Source organism: Pelecanus crispus, chromosome 3 (genome assembly GCF_030463565.1).
Source record: "Pelecanus crispus isolate bPelCri1 chromosome 3, bPelCri1.pri, whole genome shotgun sequence".
NCBI lineage: Eukaryota > Metazoa > Chordata > Aves > Pelecaniformes > Pelecanidae > Pelecanus > Pelecanus crispus.
The window spans coordinates 8,153,319-8,174,751 of NC_134645.1; the positions used below are offsets into that span (position 1 = coordinate 8,153,319).

Below are 21,433 nucleotides of genomic sequence, written 5' to 3' on the forward strand. Positions count from 1 at the left end.
TTGACTTTGCCTCCGGCTACTAGCCCTGGCTGGTTATTAATTCCTTAAAAATGCCCTGAGCCAATGTTGCTGCTGCTATAACTTGTTTGGGGCTGAAATGAAGTCGACGTTTTTCTTAGCTGTAGCATCTTCTCGCTGTAATGTCACAGGATCAATTGGTTACAGCAGTGCTGCTATTTCACCATGTGCCTCGCAAAATTTATTTCTCGTACAGCATCTGTTTAGACTTCTCAAGTTCACGTTTAGTCTACCAGGGACGTAACCTGTTTTAATGAAGGAATTTCAGATCTTTTGGAAATACTCTCGCTCTACAGATCCGCAGTGGCCTATTGTGAAGAAACCCGTGTTTGTACTGCACGAAACAAAAAGAAACCCGCCGGCACGATCGGAAACGTAGGTCATTACGCTGTAGGAGGAGGAAAACTGTGAAATTGGGGTGAAATACAATACCGTTTGAAATGTTATAAACTTCTTTCTGTATACGTTTTGGGGCTGACTTCCTAAACCACTTTAAAATGCTCCCAGGGAAAAAAAGTTGGCCCAGTGTGTTTGAGTCTGAGATTTTCCTCTCCTGAACGTGTGGATGAGCTTCTTCCAGGCTGGAGTTCAGAGTTTTCTGTTTTAATAGAAACCTTCCTATAAAAATCAAGTAACATGCTGTAAAATTACAGATTAGCTTCAGGAGCTGCGAAACAGCTTGGCGAGTTATCTCCTAGCGCTAAAGCCATTCCCTTCCTCGTCAGCTGGCGCGAGCTGTGTGATAGCCGGCGTAGCGCAGACAATTTGTGCTGCCGGACGCCCAGCTTGACTCCGACTGACTCAGCGGTGATGGGGGGAACGTGTCAGAGGAAGGATGAGTCTGAAGGATGTGACGGTGCGCGGAGCCTCTGCTCCTCCGTGCCCGGCACGCAGCTGAGCTGACGTCCTGGGTAATTCCCGCTGCCGTGGGAAGCCTGTGGACCAGCGTGCGGCTCTGTGAAAGCCCTGCGAAGGAGAAGGAGCAGAGTGTTTCTGCCAGAATGCCACCATCTCTTTGCTATGCTTTTATAAATGTACACTTTTTTTTTTTTTTTGGTGTCAAACGTCTTCTGTTCCCATGGGTTCTTTGAGACCTGCTCTTGTTTTTCAGGATGAGGTAAAACATCTTTAAAAGCGGGGGGATCACCTGAACACCTCCAAAACCCAAAACATACTTCCCTTACCCCACCCAAACGTTTTCATTAAAAAGGAAATTTTGTCTTCAGATTTCTGTTTTGAAAATGAATGCCTTAAAAGCCCACTGCATAAATAAAATCCCAAACCACTTCTGCTACCTTCCAGGAAACCATGCCCAGCAGACATCTTGGAAGAAGAATCACTGGATTAAAAAACAGCAACAGAAAGGAGGCTATCCGTTACCATTAACAGTAATATTTAGCAATCTACTCCTCCCTTAATCACAGAAGACCAAAATATAGAATACTTTTAAGTGTCCTGGCATGTCCAACCACTAAAGCATCTTCCAGCTCATGTTACGGACCGGGCAGATAACTCCGTTTCGAATCCTCTTGTGAGGGACAACACAATGTTATTTCAATGCATCTTTGTATCAATCTATAAAGAAGATTTAAATATTTGAATAATATAATGAAAACTTTTAGTTCGATACGTTCCATTTGTTGTGTTTCATTGACCTATTTGTGTCTTGTTCTATTTGTATCACATAATCGTAAAGCTTCCTCTGTTCTCGTAGTACCAGAAATGTTTCAAATTACCATTTAAATGGTAGAGTTAATCATTATAGATAATTAAAGCAAAGCCTGTGTGAAGAATGCTGAAATTCTGTGAATATTAAGCCAGGAAATTATTTTATGCAAGATTACTGTAATGAAGATAATATGAAATAATTTCAGCCATGCTAAACAACTTCATTAACTCTAATCCATACTTGGTATCTCACCATTTTCCCTGTTATGACACTTGTGGGAGACAAAGTTAACAAGACGGTCAGCGGTCTATAATTAAGAGGCAAGTGGCCCCATGGCGTGGGACATCCCAAGCAACTATTTTTGAGTCGGTGAATATAATTTATACTTCTAAGTTTGTTTTCAACCTACTATTTATAATGTCGTTCAGTGGCGGTATAATAGCTTACTGAAGTCGAAATGCGAGATGCATAACGCTAATGGTATGGAAAGCGCTTCAGAAATTAAATGGAGACATCCAACTGCCTTTTCTCCAGGGGAAGGGAGAAGAGCGTCTCCTTTTGTAGCTGCATAAATTTTCCTTAACCAGAGCAAGTTACTACGTTACATGGGAGGAGAAGGATCTGGGACAGATCTGCAATGCCTCCTGAAACTCCTTTTTGCCCAGCACACAGCGAGAGCTGGTTCTGCCACCGCCACCCTGCAGCAAACCTTCTCTTTTGGATGATGGCGATCCCAAAGCAAATCACATTGGGGAAGCCTGGATCGATGTGATATGGTCTGTAAAAGCAATGGAGAAGCTAATTCAGATAAGTGTTATTTCTTATGCATTAAAAGCTGTGAATTAAATGCTGGAAATGAAAGATCTTAATCTTGAGAAAGTAGAACAGATTTAGTTTCGGTGTTGAACTTGGCTCTCCTGCGAGCACAGAGAAATCTTGAAGATTTTGAACATTGAGCAGAATTGGGCTCAGCATCAAGACAGTCTGGAGTTTGACTCGAGCTACGCTGATCTCGTTTCAGCAGAGTTCCCCGCCGCAAACTGAGGTGCAGCTCCCTGAAATGTGCAGCGCAGCCTGTGATGCGGGAGAGGAGCCGCGAAGGGTTAACAAGCAGGAGCGGCTGATCAGAACAGCTAAAATTTTCATAGCACTTCTTGTGTTTTCGGAGCCACATTTAGAGCGCGCTTACGCTGGCGCGGGAGAAGGCAGGGAGCTCCTGGCAGGGAGACAACAAATGGCAGCTATTCACAATGCGACCAAACTCTGCACGGCGGCTGGGGGCGGGGGCGAGGGGGACGACATACGTACCTTGCATTAAAGATCTGCCGGTCAGGGGAAAGAGCAGCGAGTCGTTTTAGTCCCGTTCCCCTCCGCCCCCCGGTCTCGCGCAGCCCCTCTCCGCGCCCTTGTTGCAAGCGCAGCCCTGGAGGCACAATCTAGTTGTTTCAAGAGGAGCTCTGCTCTGGAAAACGTCCCCTTCCTTACTCGACGGCGCTGCCAAAGATTATTGAAAGCCCGTATCTGCTGACTCCAGTGACAATTTCCATTAAGTTTTCCATCACCAATTTCTGTGGTGGTGCATGAATAAAAAAGAACACAGCTTGACTTTCAACTCCAGAGCTATTTTTACAAGGCTGGCTGTTAAAGACAAACAACAGAAAACATTTTCTTTCTAAACTGAGCATATTTGACATCGAAGGTCGATGAGAGATAATACGACCAGAACTCTCATGTTTATACACAGGGTTGCTTATGGAGCAAATGAAATGATTTTATGACCTGACCGCTTCCTCTTCTGTCTTCCCTAAATGAAATATAAATCTCTTCACCCCTTCGTGAGTCTCTCAGCCTGTCCCTTCACTCAAAAATCCTTACAGGATTTTGTCTGTGAAATCTGCACCTTCCATTACCCTTGCCAGGTGCAGCAACTGGAATTCCTGAAATGAGATTCAGGGGCGTCGTGTGACCGCTGCTGCCATTCCGCAGATGGTCATTTCTTCCCTTGATAATTAATACGGAACAGCCAAGAGAAAGATTAAAAGGTACCATGTGCCTCAAAGCCTTTTTTTCCCCCTTGTATTCTCTGAAAGGAAGAAAAAAAAAAAAATCCTGGAGACCAGTTGGTCAGGGAAATGCAGAGGGTTAGTATCTATTGATGCTCAGAGCTGCGCATGAACCTAGTCCTCCTCTGAGGAGAGGGAGCAGGGGGGAGAGGTGTGGATGTTTTTAGCGGAAGGTGCTTTTCTCACAGTGCCCGAGATAAAGGGACTGACATTCTTGCAGCGCTTTAATGGGGATGGAAAAGTAACTGGATCCTGAATTAGGTGGTTCACTAATGTGCGTATTTTTTCCAGTCCAAGTAGTTCTGCCTAGCCCCTCGGGCTTCTGAAACGGTGTTTTTATGCCACTTAAGGTCTCAGATTTGTACTTTTCAAGTCAAAGAAGATGCAAGTTTTGTAATTTCTTCATCCTCCCCCCGTTTTTTTTAAATACTAGGCTCAGTCCAAGTCATGGTTTTGATTTTGGGTTTTTTTTTTTTGGAATCAGCTTAATTGTGATACTATGTGGTTAATTTGATTTGGATGGAAATAATTTAATGCAGCACATAATGTATTAAGATCCTGATTTTTTTTTTTTGTCGCGTTTACAGTCTTTTTTCCAATGTGGGCTGTGGTTTCATTACAGTAAGTTCCTGCTTTGGATGCAGAGACTTACGTCAGATTCACCAGCTGCTGCTCTCTCTGAATAGGCAGCGTGCCAGTACCAAGGATTAGCTGGGTTACTGTTTGTCCCACCAGTTGTTTTTAAAATCTTTTAACTGCAGAAACATCCTTGTGCGTTGTCCCTGATGCCCCTCCATTCCCACCCTCCTTTTCCGCCCCGCCGGTGATCTATTTTGCTCATACTTTTGGTATTCATTTACTTGCTTTGGGAAATACTTCTGTAAATATATTTGTGTTTTATTATAAGCTAGCAACCTTCCATATAAATATCTTTCATCTCTTGTCTTCGGTGATGGCTTTTTGGGAATGGGTTTCCTTCGGCTGTCACAATGGCTACGGTATTCGGATGCTGTCACTGAAGTGCTTATCACAGGGGGCGAATGACTCTCTCTCCGATAATCCAGGATGAGAATATAGCAGCGGTAAGCAATGCTTACCTGAACGACAGTTTGCTCAGCTCGTGGAACAATTTTGTCAATAAAATTGCCTCCATCCTACAAGGGCCGTCGCTTGGAGACAGCGGCTTTGTGCGAGTCCTTCTCAGTCCATCAACTTCCCTAATAAACAGAACAGAAATCCTAAACTGGCTCCTGAGTTAAGCCAAATTGCCACGTTGGTGCTGCTGAGCAGCGTGGCTGTATTGCAGCCGAGGCAGGCGGGGATTTGCCGTACGGGGGCTGCCTGAAGTGCCAGGCGGAGCTGAGGCTGCGAGCGGGGGAACCCGGGGCTGAGCTCAGCAGTGCCACGGCGCTGGGAGCAGAGCTGTACCCCTGTTATTGCTTGCGCGCTGTTTCTGTGCTCCCACGAGAGCATCTTGGGACATACCGTGCGTTTGCTTCTACTAAGATGCTTCTGCAGTCGTCAGCTCTCCCCCTTGCCCAAGTTAATCGTGACAGTTTTGGAGCAGGCATGTCCTTTAGGGCAAATAGCGGGAAAGTTATTGGAAGACCACGAACACTTCGATGCATTTGCCGCTGTGCTCCTTGCAAAGATGACAGGTTTTAGTCCGAGTTTAAAAAAGAAATCCAAATTGTAACCGCCGCCCAGGCCAGAGCAGCCAGCCTGGACTTACAGGGTCTTTGTAGTTTTACCGAAGATGATGGTATTGGGCCAAAACACACATAGGAGCTAAGGGGAGCTGTGAGTGAAGAGAGATGTCGGTGCTGTTCCTCTACTCCAGGGCAGCTGCTTCCCTCCAGGCTATGGGCTTTAACTGTGTTAACCACGCTAGGTCGATCGGCGAGTGCGTTTTAAGATCTACAGAAGATTTATTCTCGAAAGGAGGATTTATTCTCTCTCAAAGAGCATTTTGAGGCCTATAAGATTCATGCTGTGAGCATAAAGAGGTGTCTGGCAGGAGTAAGAGTAGCTTGGCTGGGGAAGAAAACATGGCAGGTTTAAGATTATGGTTTCCCTCTCTCCCCCTAAATACCCTTTGGACGGAACGGTGTGGGTTTTTACTCTCAAACCCTGTTGTTTTTTTCCCCAGCGCACAGTTTTGCCAGTAAGTACAATTATGATGAGAAGTGTGCGTGGAGCAGCATCATCTTCATTTTCAATCTTTGTCAGCAGCCATATGCGATTGTGGGATGTGTTCATATTTAGACTATTAGTATGCGTCTTGAGTGAATGAATAGGAAAAAGTTTTTGTTCAGAGCTCCCCTGGATGCTGCAGCTACCGTCGGCTCTTCAGAGTTGGGAAGGAGGGTGCCCTGGCAGCGGGTGGTTGAACCAGCTGTAGCATATACGTGGCTATACGGGCCTATGCACTGTAAACATTTCTCCCATGGTTCTTGCTGCTACTCCATGTGAAGAGCTCTGCTGCTGCACTGCTGATCTGCCCAAGCCAGGTTGTTTCTCTTCAAAGAGCTCCAAGCCTTCCCTCCCCACACTCATGTCTCGTGATTTCCAGCGAAGAACTCAAAAACATCATCAGGTGATTTTTTCTGAGGCAAGCATGCTTCTTCAGCATTCGTGTGTCGGTTATCTAACGGAAGTGGACCCAGAGGACTGTGCACCAGTACGCTACCAGTACGCTACCAGTACCCCCGCTCAATTCTAAAACATACTTCTTCCACTGGATTTAGGATCACCTGAGAAAGCCAAAGTGATAATAACGGGAGGAGAAAAAAACCCCACCCTAGTTCTAGTTTAATAAAGAGTGGAATTTTATACAGTTTTTAAAAAATATGTAAATATTATAACATTTCATTAATATGCATACACATTTTAAGAAGGCATTACTTAACCATTTGAAACCTGGTAGTTGCCAAGCTATTGAAGTTTACTTAACTGGGGAATTCAGTGGAGGGATGTGTCTGATTTGAATTTTTTAAGTGTTTTCTACATACTAGTTTAGCAAGTAAGAAAGTTAACCTTCTTGTGCTCCCTTTGATGGACTCTTATGTAGCGCACAAGCCAAAAGATTGCAGTGTTGGGGTTTTTTTTAAATTTCAGTAGTATCTCTCTTAGTACAGTAATGCATAGGTTGTCAGTACTCCGAATGACAGGAGGAAAAGGTGATTGTGTTTGATTCTTTGAGAGCTGGGACCTACTTAGCAAGCACCCTACCTAGAAGAGATTCTTTTCTTTGTCAAGTGCCATGTTTCATTTTGTAAATGACATATAACTACGATGGCCCATGTCTTATTGGCTTTCCCTTGAGAGAGAAGATACAAAATCCTACAATTTTCTGGAAGCATTTCATTGTCCCATGCACTGATACTAAGACTGTAGAAATGATGCCTATTTAATTGTTGGAGAACTGACATTGCCATGCCGCTAATGGATGTTCTCTGTTGAGGGGAGAAAAAGATGCTTTCTGACCTTAACGATTTAATGGATTACCTTAAAAATCAACTTCATTTAAGGAAGTTAAAAAGAAGACAGTCACAAAAGCTCTGCAGTCCAAGGAGTGAAATTTAACTTCAATGGTAGCCTGAACTGTTGTAGCTGTTACCACGTTAGTTTATGTTTAGGTGCCAGTTAGGTGCATGATCTCGACAAAATGATTTTATTGTTCCCCAAACCCCATTTTTATTTAACCCTTGTCTGTGGTTGGTAAGCCACACTTTTGATGATTCAGTGGATTGTCATAACGGTCCGTCTTGTCTCTGTATCTTTTTTTCTTATTTTCCCATGCCATCTTCTAGGGCCGTGCTAGCACACAGATGATCAGCGACAGATTAAGTGCTGCTGATGGGTAACCAACTGTGGACTAGGACCTGATCCAGCAAACCATTAAGCATGGACCTTGTTTCATTGACGTCAGTCATGACTGTATGTGTTCTTAAAGGTGAACATATGCTTTGGTGCTTTAGTGAATCAGTCTGCAAGGATATTTGTAAGTTAATGTCAGGATTGTTGTGAAGAGGAAAAAGGTGGCTTTGCCTTAGCAGTGCTTCTTCAGTGGTGTCCAGCAGAGCTTTTTGGAGACACCACCTGGAAATGATTTCAGGTTTTATTATGGGGGAAAAAACCCAACATATTTTCTTACAGATAAGATTCATGACTCCACTCTGACTTCACTCAAAATTTATGAAGAGGTGCCTGTATATGGCTTGGAGAAATGCTGCTTCTCCTCGGTTGAGGTTTGTGAAATTATTACGTCAAAAGTTTAGAGGCCCGTGAGAGAGTTTTCATGCTGTTTATGGTTGGACCCATGCTGCTTCTGTAAAGAGAAGTAAGACTCTCTCCAAAATACATAGTTAGTCCTTCTCTGAAGGAAATACTCCTCACGTTACCAAATTTCATTCTCGTGTTATAACGAAATATTTTCTCTGCTTGTGGTACATATGTTAAAAGGAAGCATTTGCCTCTTTCAAGGTTGGTGTCGGTGTTTCTGAACTTGTTTGTGCACTGGGTAATTGAGGTTGGGCACCTCGCTCTTCTACTTTCAAAATGTGTGTTTCTTCTTTAGACTCCAGAAGGCCTGGGGGAAATAATCCCCTGTTCTCATTGGCTTCCTGGCTGCTGCATGAACATGTTACGAGTTTGGCTGTGTGCTTAGATATAGCGTGGTTCTTGAAGTAAAATACACAGATTCATTAAACATCAGAGAAAGAAAAACGGTGCTCATTGTATTAGTATCACTTTGGTCTTAGTTTATTTTATGAAGTTAAAACTCTAGTGTGAAACTGTTCTAAAAATATGCATAAGTTCAATTATTTAATATAATTTTCTTTTATAAATGTCATAGATATCTTAGTAGTATTGCCTAAGTTGTCTGATTTTGCTTTATACTAGCAATAAAGTTATATGTGTGAGCTGATATAGAAAGGATCATTCAAAGCATAAGGATTAGAAATAAATTCCTTCTCAAATGTTTTTAAGAACCCAGACCATACACATTTTACATAATACTTAAGTAACATAGCCCCTTTTGTAAGAGAATTTTAAAATAAATTAGGATCACCCTGATTTGTTTAAAAAATAAGTATTAAAACAACTGTGTAGCATTTTTAAAATAAAAAATTCAAATGTTAGAAATCAAGATAGCTGTAATGTTGCCACATATTACAGCTGTTAGTACGCAAATACGTTAAAACAAGAGAATTACACTTTCAAACTGAAATTTACTGAATATTATCTGAAGGTAGTGCGGAAATAGGATAGCAGATGATCCATCCCATGGTTGGCTGCAATGGCTGCAATCTTTTGCGTTATCAGTTCAGTATTGGGAAACCGCAGAGTCCTAGAAAGTTACGGCTTTGGGAAAAACAGAGTGTTTTGTCTTGCTTTAATCTCATGTGTGAAATGGTTATGCTGATGACTTAACTGCTTTGAAGATTCCCCACTTCTTCTCTCAAGACTAATACTCTTAAAGACCAGCTTTCAGCAAGAGGTGCGTCAGCTTACATGAGGACTCCTTTATAAGTGCTAAGACTGAAAAGTCAAGTCAGTAACCCGAAAGGGAAGCGCAACATGGTATGAAGAGACTATTCTGTATATAAGAAACAATCTTGGTATTAAGCTTGTATAGTTTATGTAAAAACCATGGCTTCTTAGGATATTACTGCTTTTTTTGTGCTTTGATAAAACAGCGTTACTATAGTGAGTTAATCTTACAAAGTGGACTTTTGGAAACAGCACTTGTAAAAGCCATGTAAAGAGAATCCAGGTGAAGATGTTGAGTTAAATTTTGAGTTTCTTTTTGCCATTCAAATTGAAGATGGCAATTAATGCGGTCTTCTTGATCTTTTTGCATTTAGTCATTCAGCATAAAGCATGAAGCTCTCGATTCAAGCCTCCATACAGCGAGTGATTGCTTCCTACTATGCTGAATAGGGCTGTTTCTGAACTGCGACTGTATCTAATCAGCAGAGAGTGGGCTGACTTCACACCAGTTATTGAAAACACATTTTCATAAGGCTTCTTTGCTGATAAATACCCAACCAGAATTCTCTTATATGTTGTAGTATGCATTGCTATTGAGAAATGTTTAGAAATGCATGTAGAGTATCAACCGTACAAATACAGGTTTGTAATACTTCTTAGCATATTCATTATGAATTCTTGAAATGTTAAGTTATCTCTGTCCTACAGTGTATCTGTGCCGAGCAAACCGTGGCTGGGGGCCAAATCCATTTTACAGCTATCCAGAACAGTCTTGTGACCAATCAATCAAGTTTACACTTAACAAAATGCCCATAGTGTAAGCACCCAAGGCAATGCGCATAATCCATACTAAAATAAATACGATATACTATCTCTGAATAGTGCAGTCAGGTGAAATTAGACATGTGCCTCTGAGGGTGTAGTAGATAAAGGAATCCGGTTCTGTAGGAGGAGATGATTAACACGTGGTACAAATGCGCACAACTCGTAAGGCAGTCGCACGTTTAAGATGTGAATGGAAAATTGATTGAATGTCTGAAGGGACTGAAAGGATAGTGAATAAGAAGGTTTTATAAATGGGACACAATCAGGCCACTGAAACTTTTTCCACAAATGAATGTGTAGCTCTGAGGAGAAGGCTGTCCGCTCCTCTATCACAATCACAACTCCGTGAGCTTCAATTACTACTAAAATTTACCTGCTGTTGGGTCACGGGTACTGACTGTAAGAGTTGGCAGCCCTCAGGCTTAACAATTTTGCAGTAGGAGCACTGCGGATTGGTAAAGCGTGCAACTTGGCAGCATCTTTTTTTAGAAAAAAGGAAACGAACTCCATGTCATGAATGAAACACATTAAAAAAAAAAAGGGGGGGGGGGGGGACCTACAGTCCGTAGTGGGTCTGGATACTCCTGTTTATTTAAGAACCACCAAGGTGAGAGGCTTTACCCTGTTTGATGATCTCGCACTCGCATTGCACCCTCCAAGCATCACCTTCGCTAGGTCTCTGCTTCCCTTCCCAGGCGGGAGGGTGCTGGCCACGGGAGGTGGGACCCAAAGTCAGGCTGGTCCATGCTGTGCCACTGCTCGCTGTTACCTGTCTCGGGCACCACTGACCAGGGTCCCTGGGTCCCTGGGTGGCCCCTGATATTTGCCTCCATACGTAAGCCTGATTTCCAGGATCTGTCCTCTGAGCAGCATCTTCACCTCCTCCTTCCTGCTCCCCAAGCCCCCCATTTTCCCAGCCTAAATGTCCCACGTGCAGAACCACAACGTGTGATCTCCCACCTAGTTTGCGGTTCTGTCTCATGGCTGTACCAGCTGCAGGTTTGTATTTGAGCATTCAAAAGTTCATTTTTTCTCCCCCCAACTATCTGCTGCTCATTAGCTTTCACAATTTAAGTTACTTTTTTTTTTTTTTTTTTACCCAGCACTCAGCTATTAGTGAGTGCTTGTGCAGCTATGAGCATCCAGCCGCTGTGTGTATGTTAGAGCAGTAATGATCAAAAGGAAGCGGTATTTTCTGAGAAAGGGTGAAATAGTTTAGACAGTGCGGAATTTATTCTAATACATGAATCCACTATTTAACGTGCAGGTAGGAAAAAATCGCTTCCTGTTCTGCTAATCCTTGGCTGGATAATTGACAGCCTTCTGGAACTTCGTTTCTAGCCCTTTCAGCTTTCGTTGATAAAGATGCAAAAAAGACAGACACGTACAAAAGGACTGTATATAGCGTATAATTCATTTTGTAGAGCTAGAACATCTAGCTGAATGTGCCATTGATTTATCCTGGCACTAATTCCTGGTGAGTAGCTCATTTTGAAAGTAGCTACAAGTTGGCATATTTGCAGGAGCATTGAATTCTGGCACGCAGTCACTGTTGTATTAAAAACATGATGTGCAGCGAGTCTGGAGAGCCTTTGAAAGGGAGGTATCAATAGAAGCTATGAGTTGCATTGTTATTCTCAGTACATACAGCGTAAAAAAACCCAAATGGAGTAAGCCATATATGTTACCAATAGTGTGCAGTTTGTGGCATGGATTTTTCTTGCAAAATGTGTTAGTGATGCCGCGTTTATTAAAAAATTGTACTTGAAGACGCTTTAAAGTCCATATGGTATCTGTTATGATCGCCTTAATAACAATAGCATAATTATGGGTATTATATCTTTATAGGATTGAATGTGCAACAAACATTGCTTGTGAGCAGCAAGTTTTCATAAGAGATGACAGCTGTTTTAGAACCAAAATTATAGCTTATTTATTGTGTGTGTACATTCGAAAAATAGCAAAAGAATGAAATCTGCAAAAGAACTATTTCTTGCTAAGTGTTATTTTGCAATAAAAAAGCTAGATGTATACTAACGAACAATAAGAATGGGTTGTTTGGAAATAACGTATTTCTGTAAAATAAGATGTTTCAAAAGGGTGCCTCTAGCTGCAGAATCTACCAAGTATCAAGTTTTTTTCCCTTTTCTTGGAGGGAGAGGAGGAAGATGAGAAGGGGGAGCTCCTTCAGAATTGGAAAATTTTGCTCAGTAGTGGAAAGTTGTAGTGGAAAATATTGAACTAAAAGAGATAGCTAATCATCACCTCTGTAAAGCAAGGATGGATGTGGCCCTGGTGGGAACAGAGGGGAGAGAAGGAAGGAGCTGCTGAAGGTTCATCATATTTTGTATGGATCTTGCAATGGAAAGTCTCCGCGCTCCAGTCTGGCAGGGACAGCGCTGACGTGCAAGCAGCGGCCCTTGTGCAATTACCCCAAGCGTTAGGTCTGAGAGTGAGCCGAGTTGAAAAGATTGGTTGCGAGAAGGTGAGTAGGGGGCTCTTTTCCCACTTTTCCGTCGTTTTTCTAAACCTATGCCTGTCTGAAGGTAGTGGTGAGTACCACCCAAAAATTTCAGGTACCTCGAGCCTTTTACACGCTGTAATCTTGATGTTGGAAATGATGGCCAGGTCTTTAGGATAGGTTGCAAACAAAAGTATTGTAACAAGGAGTATTTTAACTGAAGATTAGTTTTGTACTGGTATTTACTTGTCCGAGAAATCTGTATCACTTACAGCTTTTAGAAACTTGTTGGATGTTACAGAAAATCCAAAGTTTTCGTTTGTACATTGTTATTGCAGAGGCTGTCGCCCTCTCACAGAACTGAAAAAATGCGAGGTGGGAAGTTGTAAAGCTCTGTTGAGGAGGTTGGGGGAGAGGAATTCAGATGGCTGTCTTCCTTGCTGCAGATGAGCTACAGTGCCGTTTCCAAGAAGGGGAAAAAAAGTACGTGCAATACAGATGGACAGATGTTTGGTAGCAAGGCTTATAAAGCATTAAAATTCAGGCACAACTACGGTACAAGCACAGAGCAGGGCTCTTGCATATACAGACAGGAACTTTCATTCCATGTGAAGGATCTTGGCACAAAGGAAGTTTTCAAAATATTATAAAGTTGTTAAAAACTGGTTCCCCAGAATAAATTCATGTAAAATTTCTGGTGTGTGCTGTGAGTGTCCCATTGGTTGTGTCTCACCGAGATCTAAAACTAGGAGTAAGAGTGACAGTTCAGACTTACCCCGCGGTGATACTCTGACAAGGCTGTTGGACAAATTCCCTGTAACAGAGGAGAAAGGTTGATCAGAGATAAAGTAGGCTGCAAGAAGCAACTTTAGCAATTCCAAAAATCCTGAATGCCGTTGAGAGGACAACTAATTGTGAACAGAAATTCTGTGTAATCCCTGTTTGGGTTGTGTATCGCGTTCCGGTAGGTAACGTGTCTGTGGGCACACTGGCTGAAGGGCTGTTGCCTGGAAGGCTGCTGGGTTGTATGCTATAAGGAAAACCAAGGAGGAGTGATGGGGGAAAGGAGAATTCAGGGAGCAGGAAGGTTTTGAGTTGCTTGGAGGCATCATTGCTGGCGTGGGCTCAGAGGCCGGGCTCAGGCTGCCTTCACCTCTTAGGTTTTATCCAGATTTAAACTCTCTTAATGCTTCACTGGCATTTGCTTTACTTGTATCCAACTGGGCGCAATGGGGGTCTTGGTTTTGAGGAGCATTTCTGAGGGCTGCAGCCATGCAAAGTGAAGGTGAAGGCCTGTAGAAGATGGGGGGCGCGGCCATTTTCCCAGGCAGAGGTACCTTAAAAAGCCCTTTCCCGAGCTGCTCGCTTCTGTGCCTCTGCTGCTGCTCGGCACCCGCCGGGATCCCCCAGGACTGCGCACGGAGCGAGCAAATCCTCGGGAGGCTGCGGCTGCGTGCTGCTGGTGCCTTCCCATCACGAAAACAAGTGTCTGCTTTGAAATCTGGCAACGGAGAGTTTATGTGCTCTGACAATTGACATGGGCAGCAGAGAGATCTCTCTTCTGTATGGAAGAGATTTTTCCAGATGGCGTTTTGGAAAGAATTACTGTTCGATGGCTTGCTTTGAAAATACTTCGTAAACTCAGGACTCCTCCCAGCTTCATAAAAAAACTAGTTTATTTTTTTTTTCTTTTTTTTTCTTTTCAGGATCATTTTAAACATAGTCGTATGCCAAATCCTTTGAATGGCAAATACTGGCAGATTGTATGGTATCCCTTTTGTGATAGAAATTATTGTCAACGGTGTGAAACTGTGATGTTGACTATTTATGCAGTGATAGCTGTGTTTAAGTAGCTTTAAATTGTGTAGATCTTGTTAATCTCTCTGAAAAAACATTATAAAATGCAGTGGAGTTTAATGGTCTTGGGTTTTATTCTGTGTCTGCATCATTTTTTATTTTTTATTTTTACCAAAGCTATGAAATGGCTGGTGATCTCATAATTTTATGGAAATGCTTTGTAAAATAATAACCATGTTACTCAGTGTTGTCTGTAGTCTCTGATGTGATTTAGAGCAAAGTTTTAAAAAACATTTTGCAAATTGCCAGAGCTCATTACCTAATGCATTGAATTACAGATGGAAGGAAATGCTGTAGTGGGTTAATATGAGTATAATGGCTGATCCTATTGGGACCAGGCTGCAGTATCTTTAAAATGCGTACATCCTAAGTCTGAGAAGGTGTAATTTCGAGGCCCTACTCGTTCCAATGTTGGCATTTGTGTGGAAATTAGTGTACTAAATTCCAGAATGCTTTGCATAGAAATCCAACAGCGAAGGTTACGTTGGACAGGAAAAGTGATTATTTTTTCCCTCAACAGTAACATCAACAGGTTTTCTAGTGGCATGGAAGCCTGTTTGCATTTTAAAAGACTGAAGGATGGCTTTTCCTTTAGGAAAATGTTGTGTGATCAAAAACTTGAAGTTCTGATGGAAAAAAACAATCGGAGCTGATGGGGAATTTTTGCTTCTAGGGAGGAAAAAAAAAATCTCTTTTAGCATGAAATGTTTAGATCTGAAACAGCTTCCCAGTTCTGATTTTTGCTAACATAAGCTTGTATTAAAAATATATATGTATCTCTAGAACAAAATGTTACACTGAAACTAAAAAAGTAAAAAGTTTTTTCTTTTTCCAGAAATGAGTTGCAGAAGCTTGTGACTGTCTTTTGGCTTTTTTCCACTTCAGAATATGAAGGGGCTTAGATGTGGAATATTTGGCATAACAGAAAATAGAATTCCAGCTGAAATCTAGTCTTTGCAAAGCAGTCAGATGAACTATTGTAATTTGATTTTAATTTTTTCATTTCAGACTTTGTAAGGTGCACCTTACAAAATGCCCTAGAAGCATCTGCTCATCGGGTGTTACAATTAGGATTTAGGCGATAAATTGTGTTACTTGAAGAGGTCTTGGATGCTAAGGAAAATAATGTATTTCTGAGATGATATGACAGGTTTGCTGGATTTTACCAACATTGGTTGAGCACTGTTAATATTCAAGAGTACGTTGTCTGTCCTGGTTTCCCATGTTAGGAGTTACTCCAAGACGTTGTAACTCTTGCTACTGCAACTGCTGCTGTTTGTCTTGGCTTTGTGTGAAGCTGGTGTTTGCGAGTGAATGAGCCGTCTATTGTGATGAATCTGCTGAAGAATTATTTTAGCAGACAGTCAATCTTTCAGAGTTATTTTTAATGACAGAACTGACTCAAGGAGGAAAAAAAAAAATCTTGCTGATTACATCTGTCCAAATTTTGCAGGTGCGTAATGTCACTCATCAGGCTGATACAGGTCTTGCTAGGGTTTCCACTTCATCCAGAAGACTTCCTTTCACTTAACAGGACATTGAATCTACTACGAGTAAAGACTCCACAGGTCTGTAATTAAATGAGTATAACGCTGAACTCTCTTTTGCATTCTTGGCATAGTCATCTGCATCTGAGACCCATCTGCAAACTCTGGTGGTGAAAAGGGGCTGATTTTTGCCAGTGTGGCATGGCAGCCCTTTATGCCAACAGGAAAGGACATGCAATAGGATCATACCAGACTATATTGAAAAAACCAATATTTCATCTGTAGTAAGAGACCCTTGCGCAGAGCTAGGATCATATCCATAGTGATCCATTATTTTTTCTGTATTTGTTTATTAAGTCCCAAACATTACAGGGGGAGTTTGTGTTATATAAATTGCAGTGGTTGTTGGAAAACAGTTTTCAGGTGAGTCTTCAGGTACCAAAGCTTGTCTGCTCTTAAATACTGGAGTGTGTCATGGAGAATTTTGGTAGAACATGAAGAATGACATTGCGGTGGTATAATACACATGCCAGAAGGAATCTGCACTGAAATGCTGGTAACCACAAAGAGCACAGAATTTTCCTCTCCAAATTCCATTGTCAGGGATGGTCCAGCATGGATTTCAGGGGAGAAGTGCCTGCTTGACAGGATGCAAGCTGAGTTTTGCTTTTTGCTTTTGTGGCTGGAGATAAAATCAACACCTCTCTTGTCCTCAAGAAATAGATACTGCAAAAAGAATGTGCAATGTGCAGTATAAAATTATCTGTTTTGCTTTGTTTACTTTTAGGTGAGTGCCGAAAGTAAAACTTTAAATGGTTGATCATTTAATGATCAGAATAATCAGTTCAGTTGAAATAGCATGCTGTTTTAAGGCCTGTTTTTAACTCTAACCTGTTGAAGCTCGAAAGGAACTTGCAAATAAAGCAACATCAGGATCTTAATGTATTTGCAGACAAACACTTGCATATTGCCACTGAGTAATTCTGCTACTTAAACATTCTTTGCTCTTCTGGTTCTGTATCTGCCTCTGATCTTCAGGACGATTCCTTGGACATCAAGGAGTCGAGTGAACCAACACAAATATAAAAGTGTTGAAAGCAGAGGAGAGATCTGCTTCTTTGCAGTCTTAATCCTGGGTTTGTCTGAGTTTTAGCATTGTGCAAACAACTGAAGGACTGGGAGTATGGCCACTGTTTTGTGGGGTTTTTTTTCCCCCCTGAATATAACATTAACGTGAAAGTTGAAAACTGTATCTTAAATTAGCGCACTCCTTTTGTAATTCTTATTTACTTCTTGCTGGTTGATTAGACTGTATTAGTTTGACTCATAATACTAATTTTAATAATTAATCTGCTTGTTTCTGTTTCTTATTCGTCCAATCAGTGATTGGAGTGTTTTTGCTTTGCAAAAGAATGTAGACGCTGTCAATAGAAATGGATTTTTTAATTGTGTTCATCACCTTGACTTCGCCAGAGAGGTTGATAGCCCTTAAAACATTGGGGGAAGACAAATCATCATAGGCTTTTTTTCAAAAGACAAAACAAAGAATCTTGTTTTCTTACAGAGGAGTATGCAGAATATTTAATAAAATCTAAATAAATTGCATATTGATAGCAGCAGTAATGCATGAAGAAGAAGCGGTGTACAGATTAAAAGATATTTATCAAAAGTAATATTTTCTAATGAGAAGTAATTGTCTTTATATGTTATTCTGCAAGTCTCATGTTTAAAATTTGGTATGAATAGTCAAGTAAGGTTCATTAATATGTTAAAATTATTTGTATATAAAGGTCTTACATTGTATTTGCTGGCTGAAATTTGTTTCCTGCAATAGGGAAATAACAGACGTTTTCTTAATTAAGTAAAGTTTTGTGTGGAATACATCCTTATTCAAATTCATTTGTTTTCGTTCTGTCATCAGTTAAAGAAGAGCTTGTAGAGACAAGTTGCAATACCTGTATGCCAAGATGATCAGGTCAAAATGCTGTGACTTGTAAAGTCTTCTTGTAATAAATATATTCCAGACAATTCGCATCTATTTTATTCTCATCAGAATCAAATTACAGCAAATACTTGGTTTACCCAAGATCCTCTGTTCCCCAAGAGCCCTTCAGCATTACTTTTAACATTGCCTAAAAATACTAATGAATTTAAAAATACCGAAAGCAGAATTTAAGCTGATTACCTTTAGTACCTTTTTCTTCTGTAGGTGACTCAGGCTCACTCGTCTTATCTTTAAGTCGAGCATTTCTGGAGGTTTTTCCATTTGCATGCTTTGCAAATGATGCCTTCCAGGATAAGGCTCATGCCATTGAAGGTTTGTCAGATCATTATGACAAAGCAGAAGCCGGAAAGGATGTAAAAAGATCTCTAATGTATGTGCTATAAATAAGGGACATAGAAAAAAAGTCTTATTTACAGAAGGTCAGTGACTAGCTCAGTCCTGTGTAATTTTGGGAGGGATATACAAATTGATGTGAATGCTCCTCAGCAAGTGTCATTTTTCTGTTGCCTTTCTATTTTATTTTGGTTGTGAATTACAATATATTGTGGAAATCCCTGTTTTACTGTCCCCTTAAACCTTTTAAAGGCATCTAAAACTGACCACTTAAACTCAGTTGAGTTTGTGAACCATGGACTAAAATAAGTGATTTGATTATTCAGTTGTGAATAATTCAAAGGCGTTTTTGGGGGTGTGAGACTTTAAATAAAACTGTACAAAGTACAAAACTTTTTTACTGACTTTGCTTAGCAAAACCAAGAGAGATGACCGTCAGAGGAGGTTATAGTATTCTTTAAAAACAACCTGGCTTTTCTTTTTCCTGCCCCCATGAAAAATCCATTTGCTTCTAACTATCATAGATGATAACCTAAGGTTTGGCAAAATTGCCTCGCCTGGACTAGAGGTGATGGCTACCGTCTCACGTGGTTGCTGATTGAAACAACGTGCAGCCCACGAGAGGTGGAGCAGAGAACATGGAAGCCCCACCAGGGAGGGTAGGTGACTTCTTCGTGTCTCTGGAAGAAACTGGAGAGATTCGTGCTGCAGAAAACTTTCTTGTTGGAGACTTAGAGGTTGTGTCTGAAGATAAAACAAATGTGAAAGAGGTTATGAAGCAAACAGATGAACCGGGCAGTAGCACGTTTCCAGGATGAGGTCGTCTTTCCCAAACGTTGTGAAGGTGCTTGGGAAAAAGGTGAATTTCTAATGGTGCAAATGGTTGGCTAAAATGGTTTTGGTGTGTAAGGTGGCAGATGTAATGTCATTACCTTGAACACAGCTTGGGAAAGCTGAGGACTGCAGGCCTGCCAGCTTTATGTGTTCTGAGTAAGTTATTAAAAAGCATAATAAAAAAGAAAGCTTCTAACACCTGCATAAATATAGTTAGTGCCAGGTTCGGAGCATGCAAAAGCCAGGCTTTCTGTGCAATGGGTACTAGGCTTATGAAACTTGTTGCCAAAGGGTATGGCAGATGCTTATGGTTTAAAGAGAGGCTGGATGAGTTCATGGACAAGAAAACCACTGAGGATTATTTAGAAACTACAGCCAACTGAGGAATTCCCTGAGCTGAAAGCGTGTGGAGTATTAGGAAGAATAACCGTAGTTGGGCATATTGTGCTTGATTATCCTGTTCTCTTGCTGCTCTTGGTCAGCTTTTCATGACATCTGTTAGAAGAAGTAGGATCTCGGGCTAGGTGAATCCTTGCTTTGAAATAGTAGTGCAGTTCTCGTGGTCTTTTCTTCCAGCACACCATCTGCCATGTATGAAAGGCTGGTTACAAAAATAAACCAGCAAATGGCAGAAAACACAGCCTATTGGAAAAATCCCATGGCGGTATGCGGGAAGAGGTCAATAGACCAGGCACACCAGGCACGTATCCATCACGTTGTCTCACTGCACTCCTCTCTTTCTCCCTGGGGAACAACGCGGAGTTATCAAGGACAGGGCAAAGAAATGCTCGAGGGAAGATGAGGGCAGGGCCTCTGAGTTTGTGCTCAACTGGAGGGCTGAAAGGAATTACGCAGCCTGTTTCTTATCCCATGCTCTGGCTTGCGGTACAAAAGACATGGGTGGGGACGTCTGGAGGGGAGTGGGAAGTCAAATAATAGTATTTGGTTTTGTTTACTGACTTGCATTCCTTGCTGCTGATTACCTCTCATTAGCCCCTGAGTTTGCGCATCCCTGCTCCCCGTGCCCTGCGAGCGCAGTAGCTCGCTCTTTGGGGTTGGGGTTCCTCTCTGCTCCGTTCCCAGGCTGGTGTATGGACAGGGGAGGAACAAGTGCTTCTCCTGAGGGCAGGACCTTTCAGATCTTGTTTCGCTGCTTCCGTACGAAGTGGCAGGCTGTCTTTTTTTGCTGAGATGAGCGGGCACGAGCTTGTCAGCAGGAGCGCTCGTTTCCTGGAAGCAGGACGTGGAAAAAGCAGTTGCAGGGGGCAGGATAAAAGATGATCCAGTAAGAAGTTGTATAGAAAAAGCAAAGTGGACTTCAAACCCTCTCTGAGCCTCCATGTTACTGCAAAATAAGCCTTACTGAAAAGTATCAAGCATGCTTACCAAATCATCCTTTTTGGGAATAAACGGCACAAGTGGCCTCATTTTTACGTCGGTTAGTTGCCTCATGATACTGGCCCTCTGTCTTGGAGGACCTGAATTGCTCAAACCAGGCAAGGTATTGATTTCCTTTCCTGTCGTCTTGCAAGAAAAGGCTGTATTTTGGATCATTTTATTTTTCACTTCCTGAGGCTGTAAATCAGAGAAGCGTTGCACGGAACTGGAAGTGCGGAGGTCTTTAACTTCCATTTGTCCAGCCAGTGGAGTATTAAAATAGCACGATTAGGAAAAATCCTATTAAACTTCCCACATTAAAAGTATTGCATTTATATGACTTGGCAAATTTTTAGGTAATACTAAATTTGAATTTCTATAGAACCCGTGTAGAAATCAATACTTCATTGTACAGGCACAGTACAGTGTGATCTGGTCCTTAGGTCAGAGAAGAACATGTCTAACTAAGCAGGATGGGGGGAGAGTAGGCTGCAGGGGTCTTTACCACCTTGAACTACGTGAGCAAGCTGGCGGCCTTCTGCTCGGGGCCGCTGCGGCATGGAGGCATCGTCCAGTGGTCCAGTGGCATTTGCTGTGAATGAAAATGTCACCTGCTTTGTCAGTAGATGCTGTCACAGGGTTCTGTCTTCATGGTGGAGGAGCAGGCAATACTGTTGCATTTAGAAGGCTGTGATTCTTTGGATTGTAAGCATTAGCTTTGGGTGGAGCTTTTTCCACATCAATTTTTGGCAGTCTGTTAGGACCATTAAGTTGTTTAGACCTCTAGTTAGTGACAGAGGAAGCAGCGGCATTCAGTCTGACACAGGCAATTAAGTATTTTATTTTCAGGATTGGAAAGGCAGGGTTGCTTTAGAAAGAAATATCAGAGGAGAAATATGATTACCAGTGAAGCCTAGATAATACTTGTAGTATTTAAGATAGATATATGCTTGGACAATGACTTGTATTGCAACATTTATGAATTTATGATTGTTTGTAGGGATGGGT

At 41.7% G+C, this 21,433-nt stretch overlaps 1 protein-coding gene across 1 annotated transcript in view; it reads left to right on the forward strand.

Annotated features, from left to right (window-relative positions):
- The window catches only part of MACROD2 (mono-ADP ribosylhydrolase 2), a 905,314-nt gene that overhangs the window by 149,100 nt on the left and 734,781 nt on the right, over positions 1–21,433 (forward strand). The gene's annotated exons all lie outside the window — the stretch shown is intronic.